This window comes from Neofelis nebulosa, chromosome 2, assembly GCF_028018385.1.
Source record: "Neofelis nebulosa isolate mNeoNeb1 chromosome 2, mNeoNeb1.pri, whole genome shotgun sequence".
Classification (NCBI taxonomy): domain Eukaryota; kingdom Metazoa; phylum Chordata; class Mammalia; order Carnivora; family Felidae; genus Neofelis; species Neofelis nebulosa.
Genome location: NC_080783.1, coordinates 43,281,118 through 43,305,068, shown reverse-complemented (window position 1 = coordinate 43,305,068; position 23,951 = coordinate 43,281,118). Strand labels below are relative to the sequence as shown.

The window sequence follows — 23,951 nt, the reverse complement described above, 5'->3', positions numbered from 1 at the left end:
TTATATGAAACACCTGAGAAGTTTCTGGCATTTTTTTTACTGAGCGCTGAGTAGAACGCATCATGATAAAACGCCTAATCCTCGTTTCGTGAGCAGTTCATTGTTACTTTTGCTCTCCTTTTGTTGCCCCATTGTTCTTCCCGCCTTTCTTCCCATCTCCCATGTAAACCTGCCTCCAACATTTGTTGAGCCTTTGGTAAGAGTGCAAATGGGGTGTCTATCTACTATGTGTCTATGAGTATTTAAAAACCATAAAACAAAGCCTACAAACTGTTAAAGCAGTTTTTGTCCTCAGACAAATGTACTCTATACTGGTAAAGAAGTACTCCACTTTAGAATTCCAAGGAGTTTTTCTGAGGAGTTTTGGGCTAACATATGGTGTTCTGGGAGGGTCTACTCCTGGTACCCTGCACCTGGTTCCCTCCTTTTCCTTCCCCACCTCTGGCTCCTCTGGCTCTTGGAGGGGCCTCACATACCTGCAGGTTATGGAATTTGCAGGTCCAAACTCTGCCCAAGTCCATCCCCTTACTCCTGCCAGTCAGCTGCTTCTTGGCCACCCCGGAAGTGTGTATACCATTTTGGTTAGCCCTGGGGATGGGGGGCCCTGGCGGGGAGGTATAGGTAGGCACAGGAAGTGGCTTAGGGCGATTTGGACAGGGAATTTTAAGGTCTTCCACTCCCAAAGCATGGCCAGGGTAGAGGATGGGTACAGATTTCTGTGGGGCACGTCCCCTCTGTCCCCAAGAGAAGGGATACGGCTAGAGGAGTGCCAGAGTGAGGACCCCTCTGAACTGTGTATCCTCTAAAGTTGGGGCCCCTCTTACCTGAGTCTGAGGGTCATTCCACTTTTACTTTGCTGCTTATTTTGCTAAGTTGACATTTATTGTTCACCCCATTAAGTAAAGGCATACTGTGTAGATACGTGTGTTATACAGGAAAGGAGAAATGGGGAAAGATAAAGAAAGCTTGTTCTTTTTCCTCTTCTGTCCCACTTAGTTTCTCCATTAGACACTCTGCACATCTCTTGGGCCCCCTTGAAGGTGTCCATATCCAATCTTTGCCAGGCAGAGGGAAGGAGGGACAACTAATTTCCTGTCTGTCCTGGTGCTTTAGGACCACAACTGACCAGGACCTGCTAGTGTAGGCTGGGACAGAACAGGCTGAGTGGATTGAAATTACAGCACATTGCACATATTACATGTAAATAGGCTTTATGTTTGACCTATAAATCCTAATTGGCGGAATCTTTTGCATCCATTTCAGATTATGCCTTAATAAACGCAAATAAATTCATCTGTGTCAAAATCTAATTTTATTTTACTCTTTCCTTTTTGATGAGTAAAGGGAGTTCAGAGACAGCTTCAATACTTGACTTCTGGGCCCAATAATAAATATGCAAATGCATGCTAAAATAGAAATCCAATTTGAAATAATTCAAGTGAAATTACATAGAAAAGGTTAGCTTAAATGGGTGCTTTCTACCTGTCTCTTTTTATTTGGTGCTGTGTAGAGAGTAGAGAATCAAAGCCAAAGACTGTAAATCAAAACACTCTGAACACGCACTTTCGGAACACCTTGGGCTTTCACTGGACTCTTGGGACAGCTGTTAGGGTTATGTTGTGTTCGTCTAGGAAGAAGGATATCTGGTAGCAAACCCCTCTAGGTACACCTGAAATAGGGAGAGATAATGGAGGGAAATACTAGTAAGTACTCCATATAGACAGGTACTTTAAGGAAAGGCAGTTGGCAGTGAAAATCCTTGAAAAATACGCTGTGGGCTTTTGAGGGAGAAAAAGCATGAAAGGAAGTGGCCTTTCAGAAACCAAATCTTAGGCTAAATTGGATAGGAGATTCCCTCCCTGGGACTGTGTGCCTTGATGGCTTAACGTGTATAATTGTACAGGGAAAAAACTTTCTGGGTATTTGTTGCTGAATAATTTAGCTTAATCCTGCTGATTGAATAGTATCTAAACCAACACCAAATTGGCTTTAAATTGTTTCCATATTAAGACCAATGAGAATAATTTTTAAGTTTATTGTGGTTTCCTTTAAGTACATTTCAGCTCTTTCCATAAAAATGGCTCATTTGGCAATTGAATAAGGTAATTTGATTAAAATGACTAACATTCAAATAGTCAAGATGGTAAGAAAAAAACTATGAGATTTATAAAAAGCCTACTTGTACAGTCCAATTTTTAGAAATCATTAGCGAATGTTCTGATGATCAAACAATAAATACGTAAGTGGATTAATGAAACATAAATGCAAACTCATCTAAATTTAATTTACTTTAAATAAAATCCACGTATATGTTTGAATATTGAATTTTAATGATGTATATATTTTAGGGAGAAGGCAGGAGTTTGAGAGTAAACACGGTAAATTAATTATAAGTTTCTAAGAAGTTATCCCCAGGTATCCTTTATTCTTTACTTCTGGCTTTTGAGCATTGCATAAAAATAGTACTATAAATCTCTCTCATTCTTTTTTGTTTTCTTTATATGTTTTCTTACTCTGAATGGGCAAAACCACTTAGGAATGTGTGCTTCTCCTGGAGACTATGGATGGGAGAGTCTTGAAGGTAGCCATGGATAATTTGGGTAGCACGAATTTGTGAAGAAGGAAGAGGGGCGCCTGAGTGGCTCAGTCGGTTGAGGGCCTACCTTGGGCTCAGGTCATGATCTCACGGTTCATGGGTTCGAGCCCTGCATCGGGCTCTGTGCTGACAGCTCAGAGCCTGGAGCCTGCTTCGGCATTCTGTGCCTCCCTCTCTCTGCCCCTCTCTCACTCACGCTTTGTCTCTGTCTCTCAAAAATGAATAAATGTTAAAAAGAGAGAGAGAAGGAAGAGAACTGTCCATGTCCCCTTTTATTCACCACCTCAAAGATCCAACTTTTCAATTTCTATTTTAATTCATAATTTATAAATGCCTGCTGCTGAGTACGATTTAAGATTACAACAGAGGGCACATTTACCATAAGACTGTAAACACAGAAGTGGAAAATCAATGAGTGAAGGAGAGAAGAAGGCTACGGAAAACTTGGGTTAATACCCTGGCAATATTCATGCTAGAGCATGAAATCTAGCCATTCTTTTTCAGTTGGGTGAATTTGTGGTTGGAGGGATAGATCTACACTGTGTCAAAAAAATGAACATTTTACTTAAAGCTCTTGCGGGGGGAATCCAACTGAATGGAAATAATTTTTTTTTTTTTAAGGCAAATGAATGTTTTTGTGTATTTATTTGATTAGCGCTGCTTGTACCCGCCTAAGATTGTATTGCACCTGGGGGGACAATTCGTGAATTTCTCAAAAGGGATATGGTTGGCCTGGGAATGAGAAAGTTATCTTCACAGGCACTTTCTCTCTGGTTAGAAGACCCACTAAAAATTCAAGCGATTAAGAAGTTCCTTGATGTTTCATGAGATCAGCAAGGAGCTGGTAACAACAGTGCAGCACTTCCTAGATTCACCCGAATGGTGGAATAGCCAAGGAACGTAAATATCATCTCCTACCCCTCCAATTCTGATCTGACTGTCGTGTACTGGGTCTAGGAGGAGAATGCAAATTACGTTCATATTTATTAAAATTCCCTCAAAATTTACATTTTATCTCATGGCATACCTGCGATTCTCTTGATTTTAATAGGATGTTTTAATTTGACATTTAGTCCTACTTCGTCCTATTTAGAGGCACCATGCCTACCTCGGGGCTCCTCATATCTACAGTATCACCTTCAGTTCTCCTGAGGGTATTCATACCATGACTGGAGAATCATTGTTGTGAAGGGTAGCTCCATCAAACTGTGATAATTTTGTAAAATACCATTCTTAACCCTGGGGATGATTTTATCCCAGAAAATAAGTTTGTAGAAGTACTTGGTGGTGTTGGAGACACAAGGAGTCATCTTTTTCAACACTTGTCACCACAGCTCTTCTGGTCACGTGATTTTTTCTGCTCTAGTCTCAAAATTTTACAATTACTCAACTACAACTTTATGACTGCTTCAGGGAGAGAGAAATCCAGAAATCGACCTTGTTTTACCATCTTTTTCATTTTTTTCCCTTCAACAGCAATAACAAAAAAAATTATTGACTTACTTCTATTTCTAGGGCACACTCCTAGGTAAACAAAAAGTACAGGCATAACTCCTGCTCTTAACCCACATAATAAAGGAAAGAAAATCGATCCTATACGTGGGGAGATAATTAATTATAAAAGGTAACAAAACATGGATATATATTATGTAATTAATTATTGAAGTCAATGAGCGCATACTAGGCTCCTATTCTTAGTCAGGCATCGGGCAAAGCCGTGGGGCAGGTACAAAGCAAAGTAAGACGTTCTTACACATATACTCTCTCTCTATACTCTCTATATACTCTGTATACTCTAGTGCAAAGTAATTAACGTTGCAGTTGAAGGTAGGTGGACCTTTCCATGGAAGCAGAAGGGGGAGTGACTAGCTCTTCGGGAGATTTTGTGGAAGCAAGAAGATTTTCCCCGTTTTACTAAGTTCATCTGTTCTATTTTTGGCATCGCTCACAGGAATCATCCTTTCACCAATTTCTTGGGATTTTTGTCGTCTCTTTGGATCACTTTTACCTTTTTGCCTTACTAGCTCTTAGGACTGGACCACGGGACAGGAGTGGTGCCAGGGCAAATGCATGGACTTCCAACTCTGTTCTCCGATCTCCAGTGCTGCCAGATCCCACATAAGCTCCCTCTTCTATTCTCAGTAGCAGCTGATACCAACTTTTACTACTCTTCTCAACCCAGCCTCAGCTCCTCTGCCAGCAGATAACTTTCTTTGCCTCCAAAGAAAATTTAGAAACCATTCGTATGCAAGACCATCAATTTCTGGTTGTTTTAATGTCTTTGTTTATTTGTCACCTCTATAAGGGTTGCCCTGTGTAGAATCCCTTTCCACTCCCTCCGCAGAAATACTTTATTCCCCTTACCTGTGCATGCTCGATAAATACTTGTGGAATGAATGCTACGTTCCTACACCTTTTTAACATCCTTCTCTCCTATCTGATAAAAAAGAGGTCCTTGTTCCTGCTAAGGATGTTCCTCTTACCTCCATTCCAATTCCTCTCCTCTCCACTTCTTCAGGAACCTAGATTTCCCATTTTCCAGTCTTTACATCTAACTCTTTTCTATCAGCACATACACATTTTTTAGTATCTCATTAAAAAACTATCATCCTCTTTATCCAAGATCTTGGATAGCCAGCCTACAACTAAACTTCTTGAAAGGAGATCCTGCACTTACTGTGTGGACTGCTTCACTGGCCATTCATCCCTTGATTTTAATCTTACTTCACTGTCTTATGGTCAGAAGAAATCATTTTCAGGGGCACCTTGGTGGCTCAGTCGGTTGGGTGTCCAACTTCGGCTAGGGTCATGATCTCATAGTTCACAAGTTGGAGCCTCACGTCGGGCTCTTTGCTAACAGCTCAGATCCCGGAGCCGGCTTTGGATTCTGTCTCTCTCTCTCTCTCTCTCTCTCGCTCTCTCTCTCTCACTCTCTACCCCCTCCCCCACTCATGATCTGTCTCTCTCTCACTCTCTCTCTCTCTCTCTCTCAGAAATAAATAAACATTAAAAAAAATTAAAAAAAAGAAGAAATAGTTTTCATGAGAATGATCAATGGCCTCCTCCTATTTCTGACCCTCTTTGGGGTCCTGTATCATGGGCACTCCCTGCATCATGCATTCTATTGCATGATCAAGGACTTTGTTGTTCACTTACCAACTGGATTTTTTATTTCCCACATCCATTTTTTTGTCATTTATTCCAGAAACACCTATTGAATATTAACATGTATGGAAACTGTTATAACTCCTGAGAATTTACTGGTAAAATGACACAATGTTTGTACCAAATGGGGCTTATAGCCTTGTGGAAGAAGCAAACATTAAACAAAGAAGAAAAACGTCAATTGTAAAACTCGGACTGCTATCATGATTTTGCAGAAGACATACAGTGCTCTAGGAGCATTTTATAGGAGAATCAGGCCTTTCAACAGACTTGAAGAAGATGTCCCTGAGAAAGGGACGTGGGGGCTGAGACATAAAACAGAGCAGGGCTTAGCTGGTCAAAGATAAGTGCATGACCGGAGGAAATGAGATGTGTAAAGTCCTGAGTTTGGAAAGAGCATGGGAAGTTTGAGCAACTGAGAGAAAGCTGATGTGGCTGGAGCCCAAGGACATAAGGGATGAGTGACAGATCAGGGGTCACATTACATGGTAACTTTTAGAAGAGGTTAGGGACGTGGGTTTCTAATACCAAGAATTTGTGTCTTTAGGATGGAGGTGGTTGTTGTTTTTCATGGCTTTACCCTTAGTCACTAGTTTAGAGCAAGAATCATCATTGGCGCTTATTCAATGTTTGTTTAAAAAATTTTTTTTAATGTTTTATTTATTTTTGAGAGACAGACCGAATACAAGTGGGGGAGAGGCAGAGAAAGAGGGAGACAACAGAATCGGAAGCTTGCTCTAGGCTCTGAGCTTAGGGAAACACGGAGGTATGAAATGAACATATTTTGCTTTAGATAGGGCAAGGGGTTCGGAGCAATTGAATGGGGGATGGGACAGGGCAAGAAAGAAGTTAGAGGGGATGAGGGGACACGACACGGGAAGGAGAGAAGAAAGGGTGGAAGGTGACACCACTGAGGATCAGAACAGTGAGGAAAATCATGTAAGAATTGTAGCAGTTTGGAGGTTTGATGAGGATTTTGTTTGAAAGGACAGTTAGATCTTAGACAAGCAGAGGGATATGGGAAAGCATTCTCGACATGGGAAATGAAATGAGTTATGGCTCAGAGGCCAGAATGTACTGGAATTCTTCCTTTTCTAGTAAAAGCTGTGTCCCTCTTTAACCTCTGTACATGTTTCAGCATTTTTTTCTGGTTCATTTCCCATAATGAACTGTGTGAAAAAAAATAGTCTTTACCAAAAATGTGTCAAAATCCTTAAAAAAAAAAATCCTAAAGAGAATATTTTACTTTTATTAGGTGTTTTGTGTGATTGAAAGGGACTTAGGAAAAATGGGGAAAATGACCATTTTTGTCCATAAATGTAGACTAGCTAATACATTTTAGGCTGCATGGTATTTTGTTTATTAAGCTCACTATCAGCCTCTTTTGTTGCCAGCTGAAGTACAGTAATATGGTTTTGCTCCAAATTTTACACTTTGCCAAAGGTCTGTTTCTCAGCTGCATTTTGGGAACAGCTGTCAGCCCCAAGCAATCTGATTGCTTTTCATGAATGATAAATCACTTCCCTGTACACTGATTTGTTTAGGTACAATAGGAAGAGACATCTTTCCACCTAGTATGTTAGCAGAAGAATTGTTAGAGTGAGGATGATGGGGGAGAAGCCTGAAAGTTCTAGTGGGCGTTTCCTTAGTATTCAGTGTTCAATTAATGTTAATTTCACTTGGGATGAATACTGGAAAGAAATTCTCTTCATTAGCGGTTCTGAAGGCAGCAGGAAAAAAAAAAAAAACAACAAAAAACCAGTGGTCCTTCCTCTATTAGAAGCCATTATCAATTACCACTGGGTCATCTGCTTGAAAAGAAAAAGAAAGGATTCTCCAGGGTCCTACTTCCTTTTGTTTAAAAAATTGCCCATACCAGTTGTTAAGGGTTAAAGGGGTGTTAGAAGTTCTGAAGAGAAAGCTCAAGTTTCATTAAAGTATCCAATTAGTGGGGCTCAACAGTCCATGAAAATATTTATCATCTTCCCAGCTCAGCTAAGACCTTATCTGTTCCAATTTTCCTCGCGCAGAATCACAGAAATCTACATTTGCTGCTTCACTTTCCAGGGCAACAGGCGAAAGTCTGAAGGGAGGCTAACTGGGAGGGATCTCATTTTTCATGTATTATGTTTACTGCTTGAATTTTAGTTTCTGAAAAAAGTTTTGAGGTGAGAGAATCCAGGGCTGTCTTTTGCCTTGAGGTTTGTTCACAATGGTGTTGTCCCTGTGTCCGCCTCTGGGGGTCTACTGTCAACATCCTTCTGTGAGCGACCTGAGCAATCTCCCTGCCTCACTCTTCTTATTGAATATAAAAAAAGTAATCCGTAAATCACAGAGGTTCACTGAGAAGAGTAAGTGGCCTGCAATGCCATCACAGTATGATTTTGGCCCCCGGTGTGTAAAAGTACCTCCCTTCGCTGTAAACACAGATGGCCTTGCCATGCACCCCGGGCCTTGGTTCTGTGTGTCTCTCTTCTGGGTGCCCCCAACCTCTTTGCTCAGGGGATGGCGACTTCAGTCTAGCTGACTTGCTACCATCAGACAAAGCTGAAAACCTGTGGGCATCGTTCTTCAGCTGGATGTCAGCAGGCCAGGCACTTACTGCAGGGATGCTCTTTTATTTTAATAAGTAATTTATTTAATGAGCCGACAATGGCAAAATGTCAAATACGGAAACTTCAAGGATGAACAGCACAATTACAAGGAGCAGGAAGTCTATTGGGCTTGCAGTGCTCGGCGTCCTCAGACGTGACGTTCCTTGAGCCGATTTCAAAATCACTTGGCGACTGATTTGAAAAAGGATCTCTGCCATTAGTCTTGAGAGAAGTAATGTCACCCCACAGTGAGTTTTAGAGTTAGTGATATAAAAATGGCGGGTGCTGGGTGTAGACAGTGTGGGGTAATATGGCGGGTGGTCATATTTTGTGGGAAGAGAAGTAGGAGCCATAGAGGTGGCCCAATGGAACACGCCTCCACTTGCCAAATCACTCATGTGGCAGCATCTGAAGCTTGCGTTGAGGGTGGACAAGGGAGAAGAATGACCCTTCCACTTGTGTTCTGCTGTCAGAAGTGTGTCCTTCCAATAGAGAGCTGTTTATTCTCTCGTGGTAAGTGGAAGGGCCTGAATTTGAAGAGGTTTCCTTTCCGTTCCGTTCCAGATGCTGAATAGGATTTCCCTTAAAATAATAAATACCCCTGTCTAAGGTGTATATAGGGTGTATTTATTAATTCCCCAATACTGGCGCTGGTCAGGGAGTTCAAGCCCTATAAAAGTGATAAGCCATTTAACCTAAAGGTAGAATATAAAGGTTTATAGTAATTCTACCGCTCCAAATGTAATCTAACAATGATCTATTGAGTACCTACTGGGTACCAGGTGCCGTTTTAGGCACCAGACACATAGCAATGAACAAAACATCTTTGCTGTCGTAAAGCTAACTTTCCATGAGCTGCTTGACAAGTTAGCCTCAGGTAGCCCTAACTCACCCTTTGAAATGAGTATTCCTTCTAAGAGCCTATCACAAAATTTTATATTTTTTTGCCAAGTGAAAAAAAGGGATATTGTGAACTGTGCTCTGTCTAATGTGTCTGTCTGATGCAATCTTCAGCAGTTCCAATTAGTTTCTTCTTCCTATGTTAGAATCGAATTACAACTCATATTGCTTAATTCTTCCCTCTGACTCTGGTGGATTCTGCAATATGCCCGTAATCCTTTATAGGCCCAACTGCAGGGGCGAAGACCCGTTTCTACTCGGAATCTGGGGTCTGTGCTTGAACTTGTTCTGTATCGCTCCTCTACTGGCAACCGTGCCTATCTGTGAGGTGCCGATTTGCACATGGTGCTGGCTGGCTTTGTTTCTGAAAGGAATAATGTGCATGGCTGGTCTCCAGTGATGTGTGGGGACTGCCATTTGGGGGCGTATAACACTCTATTTTCCATCCTGCTTAGAATTCTGAGGCTCAATGTCCAACATCTGTCATCGTTCACTTTGGAATTTTAAATTGTCTTTTTTTATGATTATAACAGTAATAATATTTATTATTAAAATAAAGTATAATGAAGAAAATAAAAATATCCTATAATCCTATGACTCTGAGTTAACCATTATCAACCTCCTCTTTTGCATATATTTTGTAACATACGCAGTTTTGTATTCTGTTTTTGTTCTCAGCAGTATATTGTGGGAATATCCGGGATGTTATTGAAAATCTCTTAAGATATCATTTAATGGCTGCATAATCTTTAATTGTGTAGCTCTACCATAGTTTATTTAGCCATGCCTTATTGTTGGACACAGTTTCTAATTTATTACTCTTTTACAATATTGTGAGTAATAGACTCATTGTACATTTCAAATACCTACCTGAAGTAAGTTCATAAGAAAAATTTCGAGAAGTAAAGTTACTGGATTAAATGACACGAACATTTTAAGGCTCCTCATACATATCACCTGATTATTGTCTAGAATGACTCAGAAACTGTACTTGCACTCGAATCATGTACCCATGATTTAGAAAAATCTGTCACTGTGTTAGGCAAAAGAAGTATCTCATTATTGTCTTATTTTCCAGTTGTTAGAATTCTAGTGAGTTTGAATATGTGTTTCACATGCTTTGTCGCCGTTTGTTTTTTTTATTCTGGATATTGTCTTTGCTTCTTTATCTATTTTTCTCTTGATGTGTAATACACTGATAATGGCCTTCCAAGGTTGTCCATAATCTAATTTACAAAACGTATGGGTATGTTATCTTACACGGCAAAAGGAATGTTTGATGATATGATTAAATTAATGGCCCTGAGCTGGGCAGATTAGTTTGGATTATCCAGGTAGGAGACAAAGGATTGGAGTCAAAGTAGGCATGATCATGGAAGAAGAGGTCAGCAAAAAAGAGAAACTTGAAGATATCACATTGCAGGCTTTGAAAGTGGAGGTAAGGGCCATGAGACAAGGAATGCAGGTGGCCTCCAGAAGCTGGAAAAGGCAGAGAAGGGGTTCTCTTCTAGAGCCTCTAGAAAGAATGAGCTCTTAGGACATCTTGACTTCAGCCCAGTGAAACTGACTTTGGACGTCTGGCCTCCAGAAACATAAGAAAATAAATTTGGGTTATTTTTAGCTACTAAGTTTGCAGTAGTCTGTTGGAGCAGCAGGGAAGGAATACGTAGTGTGTTCTCATTTTTCTTATTGATATGTAAATTCTCTTTTATACAATAAAGTTCTTAACTTGTCATATATGTTACAAATATTTTTCCCAGGGTGCAGTTTGCTTGTAAATATTTTTATAGTATTTTCTGATAGAGTTTTGTTCTTAACTTTTAAAATATTATTGATGTTACATAGGATAAGCTTTATTTCAGTGGTATACAAATTTTAAAAATTATGCAGTCAAATCTATGTATCTTTTCCTGGGTGATATATTCTATTGCTTTTAAATCAGTTTTATATTCACCAATGTTACCTCCAGCATTTTTATGGTATGTGATTTTTCATTTATCATTCTTCATTAAGTTTTTATATATTTTTCATCCTATTTCAGGGCTATCTTGACTGTTTCATTAATCTGTCAAGTTCTGTGCTATTACCACACCATCTAAATTATTGTAGTTTCATAAAAGTTTTTATATCTAGTAAGCCAAGTACTCATTCATTACTCTTTTTCTTAACATTTTTTTAAAGCCGGTCTCAACATGTCACTTTTCAAGATGACTCTTAGAATCATTTAGACAAGTTAAAAAATTTCATGGGTGTTTGGATTTGAAGTTTGCAATAAATCTGTAAGTTAATTTGGAAAGAACAGCATGCTGCCAATGCCTCCGTAAGCTCTTATCAGGGAAGAACATGCTATTTTTTTAATCTATAAAAATAAAAAAATATATATATATGCATATTAATGTTTATTTATATTTGAGAGAGAGAGACAGAGAAAGAGAGTGTGAGCACTGCAGTGGCGGAGAGAGAGGGAGACACAGAATCGGAAGCAGGCTCCAGGCTCTGAGCTGTCAGCACAGAGCCCTACGTGGGTCTTGAATTCACAAACCTGGAGATCATGACCTGAGCTGAAGTTGGAAGCTGAACCGACTGAGCCACCCAGGCGCCTTAAAAATATATATTGGTATACAGTATTATGGATTTATTGATGTAATCTTAGATGTTATTCAATAAGATTAGTCTTAGGCATTTTGTATGCTTTGTTACTATGGGAATTGGAATGTTTTCCCACAGTATTTACTAACTAATTTTAGCTAATGTCTTGGAAAGCTCTCTATTTTTGTATACATATCTTCAGCTTTGCTGAACTTTACTAATTATGACTCTTTCAGTTGATTCTCTTCGGGTTTTTATGTATATAATTGTATCACAGGCGAATGCTGCTGATTTTATCTCCTACATCCTAAAAGTTTACCTTTTTTTGATTTCAAATTTTTGAAGTATTAACTAGAACTTCCAGATCTGTGTCCAGTGTTCACAGTAACATGATGTGTCTTCATTTTATTCATCTTCTAACCTTAATGTCTCAAGTAGTTCAAATTTAGTGTGGCTCTGGCTATTAGCTTAAGAATGGCCTTCTTTTTCATGATGAGGAACTATTCCCTTTCTTGGTTACAACGTGGATTTAAATTTCTGAGTGTTCATTTTTCTAACTGGATCTGTTGAACTAATATATTAGATGAGTTGTTTACTGCAGAATAAACTCGATTTGTGTTTCTAGGATATGCTATGTTGCTTATTGGACATTCTTTGTATTATACTATAGACTTTAGTTGACTAGATGGTTTGTTGGTTAGGATTATTGGAATCTAAAGTTACAAATGAGACAAGGCTGCGGTTTTAATATGTTCCTCGATCAGATTTTGGCACGGGGGCAGCAGATAGCTTTCCAAAAGTATTGTTGGTGTATTACAGTTTTTTTTTTCCTATTTCCTGAAGCATATATTGCATAAGGATTTGAAAGACGTCACCCATAAAACTAACTGCTCTGGATCACTTTGGAGGTAAATTTTTTAAAGTTGTTCCATAATCTTTTATGATTTCCTCTAACCGAGTTTCTTCTACATTAGTCATTTTCAGTAACTTATATTGCTTTTCACAGAATTGTCCTTTCATGGAGATCTCAATGAATTGGGCTTCCAAAGAATGATTTGGATGACCGTGTTCAGTTCTCCCAAGGTGGCGCATAATGTCTACCATTCCAGATGCCAAGGAGAGAAGTGAATTTATTATCGGCATTGGATGCCTTACAGCTTAATTCTTTCCTGGAAACTGGTTGAAAAGGGCTGGAATAGAGTTAACATAACACATTAAAATAACTGTAAGAACCTCCTCATCTGTTTTTACAGTCTATCTCTCCTTCTTATATTTACTTACATGTGGATTAAATCTTTTTAGATTTGTTTTAATTTTTTTCCCCAAAGAGCCAGCTCTTGGATTTTATTTATGATTTTAATATGATTCTGTTTATTAATTTGGTCATATATGCTTTCAGCCTTACTGTTTCCTTTCATCAGATTCTATTAGGTTTCTTTTGTTGGACTCTTCTTAATGATTTGATTTGAGTAGCTAACTCATTTCAAAGGGGATAATAAGAACACTGGTGAAAGATGAGGCAGGGATAGGTAGAGATCTCAGCTCCAAAGGCTGTTATAGTTAGGATAAGGGTGGGCCATCAATGCAAAAACAGAGACTTTATTTTGAATAGCTATCACTGGGTGTTAGTGGCTTGTAGAGCTAGGAAAACGTTATATACTCTGTGGACAGTTTTACTCTACAGTCTGCCCAGAATGCACTGTCTTGTAAAGACAGTCTGTGCTGATTAACTCATTCCTTGGTTATAAGATCCTTGTGGAGGGTCCACCATGAATGCTACATGTGGAGCGCTGTCCAAGGGGCAACGCGAAACACACAACAGGAGCTGTGCCACTTTTGAGCATGTCGTTGCAAAAGCAAACTAAGTTTGTAGGTAGCCATTCAAAGGAGAAAGATCATAGTCAGGACCTGGAATACACAGAGAAGACGTTCTGAAATGGCAGAAGGTAAGCTGGGTCTGAAAGGAGGAAAAGGTGAAGGGGTCAGCAATAAACTTCACTAATTTGGAGTGCAGTGTGGAGAGAGCATAACGGCGATGAGAGTGTAGATTGTGGATAAGTAGAGAATGTGTTGATCATTTCCCCCAGCATGTCAGGCTTATGGAGAACCTTCATAAGGCAGCACAGTTGGTTCCTTAGTGCAGTAAATGATGGGGGAGCCATTGAAGCTTCTTGAAGAAGGAGTGCCTGGTGAAAGCATCCTTTTCACGCGGTCAGGTTGGCAGTAGTGTTCAGGCGGGATTGAATCTGAAAATCAGGGAAGAAGTCATAGGTGTTTAGGTATGTGAATTTAGTGACTAATAGAATACCAAACGAAAGGGTGGTCCTGAGAGGTGACAGATGGAAAATCAGAGAAAGACAGGGAAAGACTAAAGGCGTCTCTCAGTATTGGTTCTCCAATATTTGAGACAGGATGGTCACACAGGGACCCTATTTGAGAAGTAATGTGATGTATACTGGAATTTTAGACTTCTTGAGTTTGAGGGTATGGCTGGACATCCACTCAGAGAGTGGCTGTGGTTGGCTGGGGTGCAGAGCAGTAGGGGATATAGGGGTTTGGGACCAGAACAATGGACTTGGATGAACCTATGAGGAAGTTAACTGCAGATAGAGAAGAGCAGAGGACAGGGGCCTATGGAGCTCCAGCGGAGTTTTAGAGATGATTGGAGAATAAATTCAAAGCGTGTAAGCGACAACGGAGATGGGAAGTGGTATCTGGGAATCGAAGCCAGTAGGTATAAAACAGCACGTTGGATTAGTTGGGCAGCAAAAAGAGAAACATGTGCTGCTTGAAAGAAGGAAAACAGGGTTAATGAACAATAACACGAATGCCGGTAACGATAATGACGGTAATGCTAGGAAAGTTTTTGTTTAGTATAAACATTGGATTATGCTTGAAGGTGTGTAGGGAAAGGCAAAAAGAAGTTATACAGGGAAAGAGGTTTCAGTAGAGGGGCAAATTTTAGGCTTTCTCTGAAAAATATTAACTATACTGACCTATGTACATTCATCAAATTGAACAGAATATGGTTATGTTAGGAGAGGTTCAGATCAATTAAACTAGATGGAGCCTACTCTCAGAATGATATGTTCAAGTCAGAATAAAGCGCTATTCATATTAGTTAGCATATAATATCCAAGAGCAAAGGAATTGCCAATTGATGACAAATATGAACCAAGTTCATGCTAAGAAATTGTAGGGTAGTTAAAATCCAGGGTTAATCTGTTCTCAAGAATAACTGGATGGTTTTATCAATGTTGCTGTTTGGCCCTTCAATAAATGGAATCTACGTGTCTTTGAAGTTTATAAATCAAAGTGACTTTGATATGAGCTGCTTTGGAATAATTGAAAAAATACTGGCTTTTTTTCATTTTTCTTTTCTCTTGAGTTGTTACTGAAATTTGCATACTTCTCTCAGAGTAATAAAATTTCATCTAAAGTTCAAGGCAGCCACTTACACTTTGTTAAACTCTTAAGTTTAAGAAAATATTTCTCAGAGTGGTGATATACTTGTGGCTGAAAACTACAAGAAAATAACCGGGTACATAGTGTTTTCTTTCCTTTCCTTCTTTCCCTTTTCTTGTTTTCTTTCTTTCTTTTTTTAAGAGAGAAGGAGTAGAAAACCCTGGAGAAACAAAGTAGAAAAGCATTTTTATTTCTGATCAAAGAGAAAAAGATAAAGATGTACATGTCAAGTGTGATTTAAAAGACCTTGCCCTTGCTTATGCTGAAGAGGAGGGAAGCAGGCGAGGAGCTGGGGGATTGAAGTTAGAAGCAAGGCCAGGGTGCTTGGAAATGGGGTCATCCCGCGGGAGGCCAGCGCAAAGATCAGAGTGTGTGGGGGTGTCTAGATGAAAATGGAGAAGGGCTGGCGAGGAAGAAAGAGATGGGACCTAGGAAAAGTCCGCAGGAGCCCCCTAAACTAGTTTGACTGTGTTCTTTTGTATGAAACCCCCGCCTCTGAAGCCCAAGGCCTCACCTTTAGGGCTGCTAGTCTGTTAAAGGGCTAAAGACCCACCAGGCCGAAGTCAGCATCTCTCTGCAGTTGCCAAAGAAACATTCTTTCTTCAGGTCGAAATGTAGTTCCTCTAAGACACAGTATTATATTTTTTCTCCAAAAACCTTTCTTATTAAGCTTAAGTTTGCTCTCCCTTCTGGAAAAAGGCCCTACAGAAGAGAATGATATCACTGGGCTCTGTGCATATTCACAGACTCTTCCTATGCTGCTGGAAAGTTGGTCAGAGTAAAACTGGAGACGGGGGGAGGGAACCTGAGGTATATGTGCTGCTCCCCTGCTTCTGGGATGTTCTCAAGTGAATCGTGGTGCTGAGATTTGCTGCCCAGGGTGGTTCCGATGGTGTCTTGAGTCAGAAGGGAAAGACGTTTTCTATAGAGAACTTTCTTCGGTGGATTTAGCAAATCCATTATCCTATCAAAAGAGTTTGGTTTGCTTCACATGAACAGGATATTTTGGGAAAAAAAGAACAACCTGGAGAGGAAGGACAGTGAACTTGTTAGGGTATGGACTCTGGAGCCAGGTTGACTAGATTCACATCCCAGAGCCACTGGTGGCCAGCTAGGTGATCTTGGGCAGGGGCTGAACCTTTCGGTGCCTCATTTCTTCATCCACTAAATGGAGATGATGGTAATGTGACAATATCCATCTAGCGATGTAGCATACGATGATAATACTAAAACAATAATGACAATAATAATACAAGGTTGTACTGATAAAATTAGTTGGTATATGTAAAGGGCTTAGAACTCCCCTTGGCACATATGAAGTACTTCGTAATTTATCTTTAAAAATTTTCATGCTTTTAAAGATTCTATTTTTTTATTTTATTAAAAAAATTTTTTTTAACCTTTCTTTATTATCGAGAGAGAGAGAGAGACAGAGCATGAGCAGGGGAGGGGCCGAGAGACGGGGAGACACAGAATCCGAAGCAGGCTCCAGGCTCTGAGCTGTCAGTACAGAGCCCGACGCCGGGCTCGAACTCAGGGACTGCGAGATCATGACCTGAGCCGAAGTCGGATGCCCAACCGACGGAGCCACCCAGGCGCCCCTAAAGATTTTATTTTTGGGGTGCCTGGGTGGCGCAGTCGGTTAAGCGTCCGACTTCAGCCAGGTCACGATCTCGCGGTCCGTGAGTTCGAGCCCCGCGTCAGGCTCTGGGCTGACGGCTCGGAGCCTGGAGCCTGTTTCCGATTCTGTGTCTCCCTCTCTCTCTGCCCCTCCCCCGTTCATGCTCTGTCTCTCTCTGTCCCAAAAATAAATCAAAAAAAAAAAAAACATTAAAAAAAAAAAAAAGATTTTATTTTTAAGTAATGTCTACACCCGATGTGGGGCTCAAACTCACAACCCCAAGATCAAGAGTCACAGGCTCTACCCACTGAGCCAGCCAGGTGCCCCACCTTGTAATTTAGTTGTTGTTATTAGTAAATGATGAATTCAGTGTTGGAGACTGATCCCATATCTTATGTTTTCTGTAACATGTGGGTTATGGTTTGAGGTCAAAGTTATCTATAAAGTTTCCTTCCTCCCCGATATTTCCCTTGTTTTATAGAAACCAACTCATACTTCTCCTGCTTGAAAATGGCAATAATGTTGTTTACTTACCATCTGGATATTGCGTTCCATATTTTTGTTCTCGTGCCAAGATAAAATGCAGATCTTTGACTGACTACTTCAATATAGCTCAGTTGATTTAGTTCAGTGAATTGCTATCGGCTCCATCCACTGAGACAGCTCTGTGAGTTTTTTCTTTTTTATTTTTTTAAATGACATTTGAATGAGTCATTTGCTAATTTTTTTTTAAAAAGGAATTTCTTTTTTGGAACTAGAACACAAAAGCTTCCTGGCTTCTAAGCACTCAAAATTACAAATAAGGTGACTAAAGTCAGTGATAGAAAAATCTGGAGGGAATTATTTATACTCTCAATCTTCCAAGAAAATGCTGAGGAGGGCCCATTTGCTTGAAAAGGAACTTGGTGCTTGGGTTTCTTTTCCATTTCTCATAGTATGTTTCTAGTGGTAGGAATTCACGGATACGTTATCAATTTGTTCAATTTATTTTTTCTAAAACCTGTATTGGGTGTTTACTTCATGGAAGGCAAAACACTGTCCTAGGTGCCAGGGTGCAAAAATAGATTAAACAGGATTCTGGGCCTTCGGGAGCTCGCCATTTTGTGGAGGGGATAAGACGACATAAGGATAATTCGAATATATGACAATTTCCTAAATGGCATATCAGAAAGAGTCCCACAAAGATTTGGAGGAGAGAAGCAGTAAAGTTAGCACCATTTTCATGAATTAAATAATATTTGAGTTGGATATTGAAGGACAGGTAGAATTTAGACAATAAGAGAAATTGGCAAAGGTAAAATGGAGAGATGGGAAAGAGCAGGAGACATTTTTAGGGAGAAAACATATTATCCAGCACCCCAGGGCTGCTCTAGACCCTGAAGATAAAAGCTGAATGAGCTGATGGGTGGCCAAGCTCAATGGAACATGCGCACTAGTGGGTCGAAACAGAATGTATCTAAGTAAATGAATGAGGTAATCTAACGGGAGAGATTCTATACAATCAAAATAAAATAATAAAATGACAAGTGACAGTGTTGGGAGGAGAAGTTACTTTCGAGGGGGTCGGGCAGGAAGGCTTCTCTGAAGAGGGGAAATTTGATGTGAGACCAGAATAATGAAAAGCCTTTTGAAGGCCTAGGGAGGCTTGTTTGATGAACACAAAGGCCAGAGTGGCTAAAGAGTCATGACCAGTGGTGAAGAACACTAAGGCTGCTGTGTGGAGAAGGACTGTGGAGCATGGGGGGGGGGGGGGGGGGGTCAGGACGGAAAGGAGAGAAATCTCTGGGAGTTTATTGCAGCAGACAGGCAGCAGATGATGCGGCCTCAGACTGGGGAGGCAGTGGGGAGATGCGAGCTAATTCTGGAAAGACAGGGAGTCACAGAGTGCAGGGCTTCACATTCTCTCAGTCTGAGAATTTGAAATTTATTCTGGAGGTAACAGAAGAGTAAAATTATTTATGGATTTAGAATTTTCCAGTGGCTATGCTTTGATCTGTTTTTTTCCTGTGGAAGATACTTTTTTTTTTTTTAACACACCTTTGGTAATTGATTAGTACCTTACATAATGAGCACTCTGTGGTACCCTAGTGATTTGACAGATAAGTGCCTCTTAGAAAGTTGTCCACTTTATAACTGCCGTGGAATCAGATCTTGGGAACATCTTCAGATACACAGAATAGAGACACAGGTTTTTGTTTTTGTTTTTTTTTTTTAGCATAATGAGTCTACATTATAATATTAAGAGTGGTTGATAATAACAAAATAAAGTTTTGTTGTTCACATAGATGCTCTCGTCTGAGAAGCAGGGATGCCCAAGAAAAAGGTTTATAAGACCACAGGAAATGTAAATAGTGGGGAGCTTTGAGGAACAGGGAAAACTAAAAAGCTTATCTCCACCTAAAAGCGAGCAGTCATTCCTCAACTGCGGCATTGTGGATATTTGGGTTTCTTTAAGGGAAGAATCTGAAAATTTCCTAATTTTAAAAAGATAGAAATTAATTAAAAGAAATTACTACACTGCGCAGTCCAAAGTGAAATGTATTTGTAGGTTTGTTTCAGGCTGGGGGTGGGCATACTTTGTAACTTCCTAAGTGAAGTCTCCTCCAAGGCCCATTAAACAGCTCTGCTCTGGCTCATCCACGGTGCAGCTAGAAACAAAACTCAGTACTTTGAAAACTGGCACCTGATGGGGATGAAATAGAGGGAAAAAAGCCTGTGTGTGTGGTGGGAGAGGCTGAACGCGAAGAGGAAGCGGAAGAGTAAAGGGATGCTCAGTGAGGCGGCCGGTGTGGTCTGATGGCAACCGCTGGGAGAAACAAAGAAACATCCTGCGTGCCATCATCGGTACCCCTGAGTGTTTGTGATCATAGGACAGTTAAGACTATTCCCTTTGTAGCTACAGACTGTACCTGCATGTCTTTCCAGACTCTGTAGGGCTTAGGGAATCTTGAAGTAACCTAGACCCTTAGCATCTGTGACTTCATTTTCTTTTTTTTAATCTTTTTTTTTACGTTTGTTTTTTTTTTTAATTTATTTTTGGGACAGAGAGAGACAGAGCATGAACGGGGGAGGGGCAGAGAGAGAGGGAGACACAGAATCGGAAACAGGCTCCAGGCTCCTAGCCATCAGCCCAGAGCCTGACGCGGGGCTCGAACTCACGGACCGCGAGATCGTGACCTGGCTGAAGTCGGACGCTTAACCGACTGCGCCACCCAGGCGCCCCTGTGACTTCATTTTCAATAATTATAGATATAAGCTTATTTTCATGCTTAAAATTAAGAATGAAGTTTAAAATTTTTTTTTTCAACGTTTTTTATTTATTTTTGGGACAGAGAGAGACAGAGCATGAACGGGGGAGGGGCAGAGAGAGAGGGAGACACAGAATCGGAAACAGGCTCCAGGCTCCGAGCCGTCAGCCCAGAGCCCGACGCGGGGCTCGAACTCACGGACCGCGAGATCGTGACCTGGCTGAAGTCGGACGCTTAACCGACTGCGCCATCCAGGCGCCCCAAGAATGAAGTTTAAAGTTTAAGTTTCTTTTAAACTTTCAAGTTTCTTGTTTAAAGAAGTTTCTTGTTCAGTTAAAGTTTTGGAAGGCAAAACACTGTCCTAGGTGCCAGAGGTGCAAAAATAGATTAAACAGGATTCTGGGCCTTCGGGAGCTCGCCGAAGTCCAAATACATTTCACTTTGGACCGCGCAGTGTAGTAATTTCTTTTAATTAATTTCTATCTTTTTAAAATTAGGACATTTTCAGATTCTTCCCATTTAAAGTTTCTTGTTCAGCTAAACTAGCCTTCCCATTAGCCCTCTGGGCCACCCCAATTCTTAGTGACCTTCCCATTAGCTGAGTATACAGTCCTAATTATGGAGCATACCTAGAAATCAATCAGTCTGATGCTCTTTTGTGACTTCTTTGCTTTGTTGTAATATTTGACAACAATGAATTCACTTTTTTTGCATGGATTTATCTTGTCTTCCCAAATACTGAGTAATTTTGAAGGCTGAAGATCTCAGCTTATCTTTCTTATACCCACCAGAGAGTTTAATATGGTACTTTTTTCAATTAGCAATAATCGCGCCTCGGATAAACCTCATTGGCTACGATACTGCCACTGAGCAAAGCTTAATATGGTACTTTTTTATCCAAAAATGTTTCTTATGTACAAGGTAACAAAATAGTGAGGTGAAGAGCAGAAAATCACACTTTAGCCAACCATACTGTCTATATGAGATAAGAAAAACTCCTTTGGTTATTTCATCACCACCGCCCCCCCCCCCCCCCCCAGGTTTGAAATTGATTTTTTAAAAACGTCATTGATGACTATTTTGTCATTGCACAGGCATGGCTTTTGTGTTATGGAGCCCCAAAGTAACTCTATCCAAAGCAGAAGATGGTAACAGTTCATAAACCTGGAATTTACCCGCGTCATTTAATTAGAACTTTTAATTTGATGAGAACTTTTGTTTTGTTTTGTTTTGGCCAACCAATATTTAGAATTGGGACCGCTTTGTGGCTCAGTGTCTACCATGGTGACAGCATCACCATGTGGATCAAGGATCACGAAAGAAAGGCATAGCCAAGGAAATCTGTGATTGCAGAACTCATTAAAGAAAAGGAACATTGTCTTTCCCCACATTATGTTGCTGGCTAAAAAAGAATTGCCTCACAATCTGGTTAAAGAAGCTATAAAAAACTTTAGTGGGTATTTGCAGCTAAATCTTAATACGACGTGGAAAACAGTGGCGTCGAATTTCAACAAAAGGAAGCAATATATCAAGTACAACCTTGTCAAGGACCCTTGCTAAAGAATTTACTGCCGATTATCAACTATTTGTTGGGGATTATCTATATGTAAGGCTCTGGGTACCTTGGGAGACATAGTGGGGAAAAAAAAAAGATAAAATCCATGCTTTTAAGGTCTTTCAAATTTAGTGGACAAGAAGTAGTAATGTAACACTTTATTTATTTATTTGTTTGTTTATTTAAAAGAGAGAGCAGCTGCACGTGAGAGCTGAACAGGGGCAGAGGGAGAGGGAAAGAATCGTGAGCAGGCTCCCTGCCCAGGCGGGGACCCAACTCAGGGCTCCATCCCACAGTTGTGAGATCAGGACGTGAGCCAAAATCAAGAGTTGGACGTTTAACTGACTGAGCCACCCAGGTGCCCTATAATACAACCTATTACGATAGGTGTTTAATGTCACCAGACACACCGTGGGGGAAGGCGAGGGGGTATCAATCTGGCTGAGGGGCTCTGAGAGAGCCCTAAGGAATCGTTTGAATTGGAGGAGAGCTGGCACGATGGATGCCCCCCGGGAAGGACGTGGAGGCAGAAGGCTTCCAGATGGAGAGGACCAAATGAGCGAACATGCAGAGGTAGTGGAGTGTTGTGTGTCTTTAAGGATTAGGCGTTTTCCTGAATGGCTGGAGGAGAGGATTCCTGCCAACAGTGTGTGGGGGACAAACGGGTGGAACTGTGTGTGGGAATTAGCAGTGGAATACAATAAGCCTCTCTCTTAGGATTTGCTTGTGTCCCAGGTAGAAGAGAACTTCTGCTGGTAAGAACCGTGTTTGATTCTTTTTTATCTCTTACTACCAACAAATGCTTAATATTCTTGTTGCTTTTTATAACCTTTGGTATTTACATGAGTGCCTGGAAAACGACGCCCTTTAGAAATGTTGGATCTGGTGAGCATGCATGGTTTTAAAAGCCAAGTGAGAAAGTTTGGGTTTGGTTCTGTGTGCAACGAGGAGCCTTCAAAACGTTGTGAAAAAGGAAGTTTGTGATCAGAGCTGTGCTTTCTGAAGATAACATAAGCAACCATATGGAGATCAAATTAGAGAGAGGAAAAGCCCAGGGCAAAGAGATCTGTTAGCAGTTGTCACAAAAACCTAGGTGAGGGAGGCAGAGCCTGGGCTGAGGGGGCAGTGGCCATGGGAGTAGAAGGAGACGAATAAACTCAATTAGATTTGGCCACAGTTTGACGTAGAGAATGCAGAAGATGGACGTGAGGGGCCTGGGGTCACAGTTACCTATCAAACTCAGGGTCCTTAAAAACCTTTCAACAATTTGCTACTTCTGTTTAATTTATCCCTCACTGGTGAAGTCCAGCATAAAATGTTAGCCTTTACAGGCAAAAGCCGGACAAAGCCAACAGCTTGTGATTATCCCCAGATTATCGTGGTTGAAGAAAACTTTCCAGGAGCCTTGAATGCAGGAGCCATTCATAGAGAAGAGGAAGGGCTCCAGAGGATGAGTTAGGGGTTAGTTAACACAGTGACTCCTGTCAGATTTGTCAGGTGAGGGCTAAAAGTGTCAGCTATGCCTCAGACAGTTTGCTTAATGATTTGGAGGGGCCTTCCATGTGACAAGTTCACACAGCTGGATTTAAAATATTTAAGCCATTTCTTTCAAGCATTTGCCTAGCTGGGGGTTGTGATGAGGAGGAGGACTATGGTGTTCGCTTTTCGGGAATCCTACTTCTTTCTTGACTTGAAAAATGTTGTATGAAATCAATAAAATGTGCGTAACAATACATTGTTTTCCCCGAGTGAGGAAATAATTTGGCTGCTGTCCAGCATTGTGCTTATATGAACTGAAAGAAAACATTCACAGCAAATATGTACTGTAGGTAGTCAGGTTGAGAAAGGCTTCCAACATCATAAATATAAAGAAACCCATGGCTTTACCAAGGATTTCACATTTGTTCATGAAGTGATAAAATTTCAAGAAAGCATCTTCTGACAGCCTTTGAAGATCATGTAGAATAATTTGGTTCCCACAGGTGACTACTGTTTAAAGAAATTGCCACGAGTGTCAACAGCAGAGGCATCAAAACAGTACCGATTACCTATGGACAGTCAGAATCCAGTGATGTCAGAACAGAGGAGGTATGGAATTTATCGCTTACAAGATGGTTAAAAAAAAAAAAAAAGAAAGATGGATGAAACCATATGTACGAGAAGCATCACGGAGGACTTCTCAAGTGAAATATCCCATAGCAAAGTAGTAGGCATTTTC

At 40.5% G+C, this 23,951-nt stretch overlaps 1 non-coding gene across 1 annotated transcript; it reads right to left on the bottom strand.

Annotated features, from left to right (window-relative positions):
* Positions 1-20,910: 20,910 nt before the first annotated feature.
* On the bottom strand, positions 20,911-21,056 carry LOC131505736 (U4 spliceosomal RNA). The gene has a single exon (XR_009258522.1). It is a non-coding gene; the product is annotated as a U4 spliceosomal RNA (small nuclear RNA).
* Between the last annotated feature and the right edge of the window lie 2,895 nt (positions 21,057-23,951).